This window comes from Silene latifolia, unplaced genomic scaffold (assembly GCF_048544455.1).
Source record: "Silene latifolia isolate original U9 population unplaced genomic scaffold, ASM4854445v1 scaffold_57, whole genome shotgun sequence".
Lineage (NCBI taxonomy): Eukaryota > Viridiplantae > Streptophyta > Magnoliopsida > Caryophyllales > Caryophyllaceae > Silene > Silene latifolia.
Genome location: NW_027413480.1, coordinates 2,013,203 through 2,020,254, shown reverse-complemented (window position 1 = coordinate 2,020,254; position 7,052 = coordinate 2,013,203). Strand labels below are relative to the sequence as shown.

Here is a 7,052-nt window from a genome sequence, read left to right as displayed (position 1 = left end):
AAATTTACTCTTCCTCCAAATGCATACTAAACGGACGGTAAAAGGCTTGATTTCACTACTTTTTGGTTCATTCCTGTAAATAAGACAAAACAAACCAAAGTAGCATATTCGGGGCATTTCGTAGCATAAACTACGATAAAAGCATGGAAATACGTGCATGAAATAGGCTAAAAAGACTATATAAAATGCACGTATCACTCCTCGTAACTTTTCTTCTATTCTTGTCCAACATCAAAGAGGATCCTCTTAATCATTCTCTCTCAAATTTTTGATGACCAAAAAATAAAAAAGAAACAAATTGTAAGTCACGTGATAGATAAGGGATGACTAGTGGGCACAATTGCACAAGGGTCTAGGTTATCCTTCATTTAAAAATAGAGGAACTTTTCCTCTTTATTCTACATTAAAGAGAACATCTTCTTGAGCATGTACAATAGAGAGAAGGACATAATCCTCTTATTTTTTCTTTCTTACTATCTTTCTTTGGCACCTCGTTTTATTTATGACCCACCTTATTTTCTAAGAGCATGTAAAATAGAGAGGATTGATCCTCTATTGTACAACCTCCATAAAACATCTTCTTAGTTAGAGGATGATCACTACATCCTCTAAAATTAAAGGAAATAGAACATTGACCCTTGTGCCAATTATCCAATCATATTTTTCAATTTTATTTTTTTCATTTAAATAGAAGTTAAAATATAATTAAAATGGTAGATGATGGATAAGAGGATCCTCTCTATTGCAAACAAAAATATATAAGAAGATGATGAACATAGTGGAAATGAATGTGGGTCATAGAGGAAATGATGTGTCAAAAAATGAGAGGGCAAAAGAAAAAATAAGAGGATGTGTAATACCTCGCATTTAAATAGATCTCACTTGACCGAGTAGACGATCCACTCGACCGAGTGGAGGACCGAGTGTAGTTTGGCAGAAGGCTGGAAATCTGGAAAATTGGTCACTCGACCGAGTGACCACCCACTAGACCGAGTGGACCGCCCACTCGACCGAGTACCGGTCGACTTCAGCTTACACGAGAAATTTGTTTGGTGGGAAGTCGCTTTCAAAGCTTATCTTTTCAGATTAATCACCTAAAAACTCTCCCCAACTTTATCCCACCACTCTCTAAACTCCCAAAAATATCTCTAAAACATTCACCAAGTAATCCTTTCTAAACCTAGCCTCCTCAAGTGAAGATTCCTTACCATCTTCTTCTTTCCTGTTCATCCACCTTATTTGTAAGTTGGTTTATGCTTTATTTCCTTAATGTTATATTAGTAACCTTAATTTATCATTAGTGGATTGTCCCCTAATTAATTAGGTTATGGAATTTAGATGGGAAATTAAGGGGTTTAATTAGTAAAATTGTTGTAGTGAATTATGGTAATAAATGTAGTAATTAATTGTGTATGAAGCTTCATTAAGGAGCACTTCTAGTGGTTAGCTTGAGGATTTGGCAAGATAAGCTTGAGGTAGGGTTTTTCCTACTTAGCTATAATGATATGGGTGTTTAATTATGCATTTATTGTCATTAATTGCATTTGTCTCATGGTAGTTGCGTTATAACATGTTCTTGGTAATTAGAGTTTATGACATAATATGGTTTCATGATAATTATGTAAAGGTAAGTATGATTAATGGTTACAATGTATTATAACATGTTAAAGAGCAATTAAATGAGAAGATATGAATTAATAAAGAATTGAGCACGGTGATACTAGTTTTGTTAATGTTATTACATAATTGCCTTGGTTGGAATTATTTGGGTTAATTGTTTTTTGGTTGACAATGGAGGATGATGGTGGGTTCTTGGTTGTGATTATGGAGACGGAAGGCGGTTGAAACTGTCTTCCGCTCAAGTCACCCCTTGGTGCTTCCCACTCCAAGGGGGGGGGGGGCGGTGCACATTTAGTACTTGGGTTATGGAGGGACTCGTGTGGTTGAGGCACGACGTCTGGTAGGGGACTCGAATCGCTCTCGGGCCCGGTACCACGAACGTGTTCCGAGTACCTTGTGTTGGTTGTGGCGTCTTGGGCATGTCCCGGCCACCGGTATGCGGAGGTGAGTATGTGGGAGAAGGTTTGTCATGCATTTCATATCATAATAGAATTATGGTTGTTGTCTTAACATTGTCATATGAGCATGTTGGCTTGATCATTGTATTTATTGAACATTTATATTGTTAAGTTAACACTTGGGTTTAAATGTCTATAGTGAACCATATGGTGATTTCCGCCCATATGGGAAGCAGTGTTTGACAGGATAGCTTGATTTGACTTGAGTGCTTAGGAGCGGTCTTCCTTAGATGTAATCACTTGTACATATCTTAGTTTTTGACAATTAAACCCCGCTTCTTTCAATTTGGTTGTACTAAATGGGATGGTATTTGGATCCCCTAAACTTGTAACTATTTAACTAACTACAACTTATCTATTTAAATTTAATGTTAAGTACTTCTTTACTCGATTGTTCGCACTACAAGCTTGGGAGACCAAGTCTTGTAACGCCTCCATGTGTCGGGAATGCCTAGAGGAATGGTCCCGACTTATGGGGGTGTTACAAAATGGTATTATAGTAATGGTTTTGGAGCCTAAACCAATGCACCAATGAACTAGGGTGTGTTAATAAAAAATTAACCCGTTTTGAGTCATAGAGAACTTGTGACAAGCTTGGGAGACGTGCTAAGGTTGTGCCCTTGTCCTCTTAGCTTAAGTCGGTCACCACGCGTGGGTAATGGGGTGTACTTGGTGCATGTGGTTGTTGCATATTCCTTGTTTGGTGTTTGTGAATTTATTGCATGCTTAGTGACATCTTATGTGGTAACACGGATGATGGTGGTAGAGTTAGAGAAGAACGTGTTGGATGTATAGGTGTATGCATACATGCTAATTATCGTCATATGTGAGTTGTATGTTGTATCTATGCTTCTATTTTTCTTCGTACTTACATTCAGGAACATGCACATATGGCTATATGTGGACTTGTGTGAGTCGGAATGAGTAAATAGCCCCATAAGATGTGTACTTGGCCAAGTGGAAATAGGGACTCGGCCTACTAGAAGGCACTCGACCGAGTGCCCTTTCCACTCGACCCAGTGGATCACTTTCCATGCTCTAAGGACCTCCCGTAAGCTGTGACAGTTGACCGAGTGGAGAACCCACTTGACCGAGTGGGCCATTGAGGAATTTATGGAAACCTCCTGTAAAGTGAGGCACTCGACCGAGGGACACCACTCGACCGAGTGAACTCATCACTCGATCGAGTGGACCTGTATAGTGGTCAACACCATTTGTCTCCTATTGTGGGGCATGTATTGACGTTTGTTACGCTTATTGAAGAGACATAATGCCGAGACCCCATGCAAGGACTCCTTCACCTCTACCCCGCGTGTCCGAAGAAGATATGGAGCGGCTCATTGCTCAAAATTACGCCATTACCGAGGCCCTTAGAAACATCATTAAGGAGAGAGACGCGGCGATGGATACCTCGACCGTGAGCACCGTCATCTCGTGCCTGATGTGACCATAATTAGCGCATATTTAGTCCCCGAATTAGCCTTGTTCCCATGCTTTTTAGTGCATATTTGGGTCATTTATTGTCTTTAGTTCTTTGTTTTGCATATTCTTTGAGGTTTTGTGTCCTTGGTAGGAAAGGAGTGCAAACCTTGCATTTTCATGGCAAAATGAGACTAAATTGATTGAATTCAATGACCAAGCATCAAGGAGAGACAATATTAGAAGGCCTTTGTACATACTATAGTAGATGGGCAATGACGCGAAAGGATCCTTGCATCCCCGAGGAAATCCCCAAGGATTTTATGAACGAAAGGAAGAAAAGAAGAAAGAAGTGAAGTTGTCCAGCAATCCGTGCGGATTGACTGGAAGACGCCCGTCCTCCACCTCCACAATCCGGCCGTCTTCTCCCAAAGACGCCCGGGCAACAAGACCAGAAGACGCCCGTATTCCCTTGAAGATGCCCGGGCAGAGACTGTTGAATCCGGCCGTCCCGTGCCTAAGACGCACGGATTCCAAGACAACAAGATTTCATTTCTTGAAGCTTCAATGAAAGATGCCCATCCTTCGAAAAATACCGGCGTTTCCCTGCTCAAATCTCAAAAGTGTAATTACTAGTTTAGTCCTTAGTTAACCCTAATGCATCCACCTAATTTCCATTATAAATACCCCATTAGTCTAATTGGAAGAGTAGGTTGTTCTTATCAATTCTTAGAGTAGTTAATATCAATCAAATCTCTCTTTAGTTTTGTAATCAACAATTAATCAAGTTTTAATACAAGTTTTATTTCCTTAATCTCTCTTTTGTTCATCCTTTATTTTGGGGAATTGAAGATTATTTGGGTTATTATTGGGAGATTGACCACCTCTCAATCAAGCATCAAGTACTTCTTTTATTCTTTGCTTTATTATTGGAATCATTAGTAGGTATAATTCTCTTAATCCCTTTTTAATTATTGTTAATTACTTTCATTTATTTATCATGTTTCATTTTGTTGGTATGATTGACAACCTTGCTAGCATGATCAACATGATAATGAGTGAGTAGTGACCTAGCTAGGGTTAATGGGTAATTAGGGGAAACCAACATGGGGAATGATCCATGCTTAAATTAATATGCTTTCATGGTTTATTTGCTTGCTTGTTTTGATCTCAACTCATGCACATGTTATGTTTGATGAAATGCGAGCCTATGAATCCTTGCATTTTTTTACCCATCACCTATCTTTTCAATGAGACTTGTAAGACATAAACCAACTCGAGTCTCATTAGACCATGCATGTTGTTGAGTAGGGAAGATTAAGTCGACTTGTAGGTGTTGTACAATCTAATCGATTCGGCTCCGGGACCCAAACTTTCCTAGGATTATAAGATATAACCCAACTCAATCCATCACAGCAATAATTGCTTGCTTATAATTTGAGAACATGTTTGTATGATCAATTCCCATGAATCCCCTATGACCCCATGACACCCTAGTGCTTTTTATCAATTGTTTACAACCCTTTTTAATTCATCTTGCTTGTTTACTTTCATTGCTATTTAGTTTAGTGACCTTCTACATCAACCCAAATTGTGACACTCCTAAGACACCACTATTCTCAATAGAAATCTCATTTCAATTCCCGTCCCTTGGGATCCGACCTTTACTTGCCTCTTTACTAATTGTAGAGTTGTTTGTGAAGCTATAAATTGTGTTTTGGTCTAGGTGCTCCTAACGACAAGTTACCGAAAAGATTTAGTTCCGACCAAAAAATGGCGCCGTTGCCGGGGACGGTGTTAACTTGATTTAGATTTTCTTATATTGTTATTAGTTGTGTCTTTCTTTGCCTTGAGGAAGTAAAACTCCTCAAGGTTTGTTCTAATTGTCTTCGAGTTGTTTGATATTTTGCATGTCAAGAAGGTCACAAGGTGATTTGTTACCTTTTGATCGTGAAATTGAAAGAACTTTGACAACCAATAGAAGACTTGCTAGGAGAAATTTGAGAGGTATTAGTGAGGTTGTAGATATTCAAACAACTATTGAGTTCATCAACCCTTTTGCAAGAGAAGGTGAGGAGAACCCAACACAAAATACAACACAAAATCAACCCACAATGCCTAAGTTTTCATCACATTCCGTACCCACCGAGGAGAACCTACCCAATGGTACTCCCACACCACAACATTTAACCGGAAATGTTATTGCTAAATCCGCCTTTATCCAATTAGTCGAAAGGAGCCAATTTGGGGGGATGCCTAGTGAAGACCCTCATTCTCATATGGAGACCTTTTGTGACTATTGTAATGCGATTTCTCAAACCGGTGTAACTCAAGACCAAATTCGATGGGTCTTATTTCCCTTTTCTCTAATTGGCACCGCGAAACAATGGTTGAAGGGCCTTGATAAGGCCACTCTCGGAATTGATTCTTGGAAGAAGTTGGCTCTAGCTTTCTACAAAAAATTCTACCCACCGGAAAAGACTAACAAGCTAAGAGCTCAAATTACGGGTTTTAAGCAAAGGGATGAAGAATCTTTGTATGAAGCTTGGGAGCGGTTCAAGGGAATTTGTCGCTCATGTCCTCACCATGGACTTAGCGAGTGGTTCTTGATACAACAATTTTGGAACGGTCTATATGAAGATTCAAGGAACATTCTCAACATGGGATCAAATGGAATGTTCACCGAAGTTGACGACAATCAAACTTGGAACAAAATTGAGGAAATGGCGGTCCATAATTCACAATATAGTAGACCTCGCAAGGCTACTAGAGGAGGAAAGCATGAAGTGGACTCCGTTACTCAATTGGGTGCTCAACTTAGTGCTCACATTGATACCATCAATTTGAAGTTTGAAAAAGCTATGGCTAGACTTGAAGAAGCCTCAAAATCACCAAAGCATCATGTTAATGCCATGACGGCATCTTCATCAATCCCAAGTGGGATATGTGAGAATTGTGGAACTTTGGGACATGACCAAAGTGAATGTAGGGGAACAAATGAACAAGTGAATGCTTTCCAAGCATACAAGAGTGGTACACCTTATTCCAACTATTACAATGAAAACACCAAATTCCATCCAAATCTCTCATACAAAAGCCAAAATGTTCAAAACCCTCAAACAACATACACCCCACCTCCCATGAGAAACCAAAATCAAAGACCCTTTTACAACCAAAACCAAGGTTACCAAAATCAAAATCCATACAATCAACAAAATGACCAAGGTTTTGATGTTCAAAAAGCGGTCCTCCAAATGCAAAAGAATTAACAAGAATTTTTCACTCAAATGCAAAAAGATAGTCAAGCAAAGGAAACCACCATCAACAACATTCTAGCTGACACCAAAATGTTGGAAACCCAATTAACTCAACTAGCATCTTCAAGCTCACAAAGACAAAAGGGGAAATTACCAGTTCAAAGTAATCCCCCAAGACATGAAACGGTTAGTGTCATTCACTTGAGAAGTGGTATAAGGTATGAAGCACAGAAGAAGCAAGTTGAGGATGAGGTTGTGGAAGCTAGTGATAAGGAAGAAATTGTGCAAAACTCCAAGG

General features: G+C 39.3%; 1 non-coding gene across 1 annotated transcript; it reads right to left on the bottom strand.

The window, feature by feature from the left end:
• Positions 1-5,983: 5,983 nt before the first annotated feature.
• Positions 5,984-6,090, bottom strand: LOC141639884 (small nucleolar RNA R71). The gene has a single exon (XR_012542745.1). It is a non-coding gene; the product is annotated as a small nucleolar RNA R71 (small nucleolar RNA).
• Between the last annotated feature and the right edge of the window lie 962 nt (positions 6,091-7,052).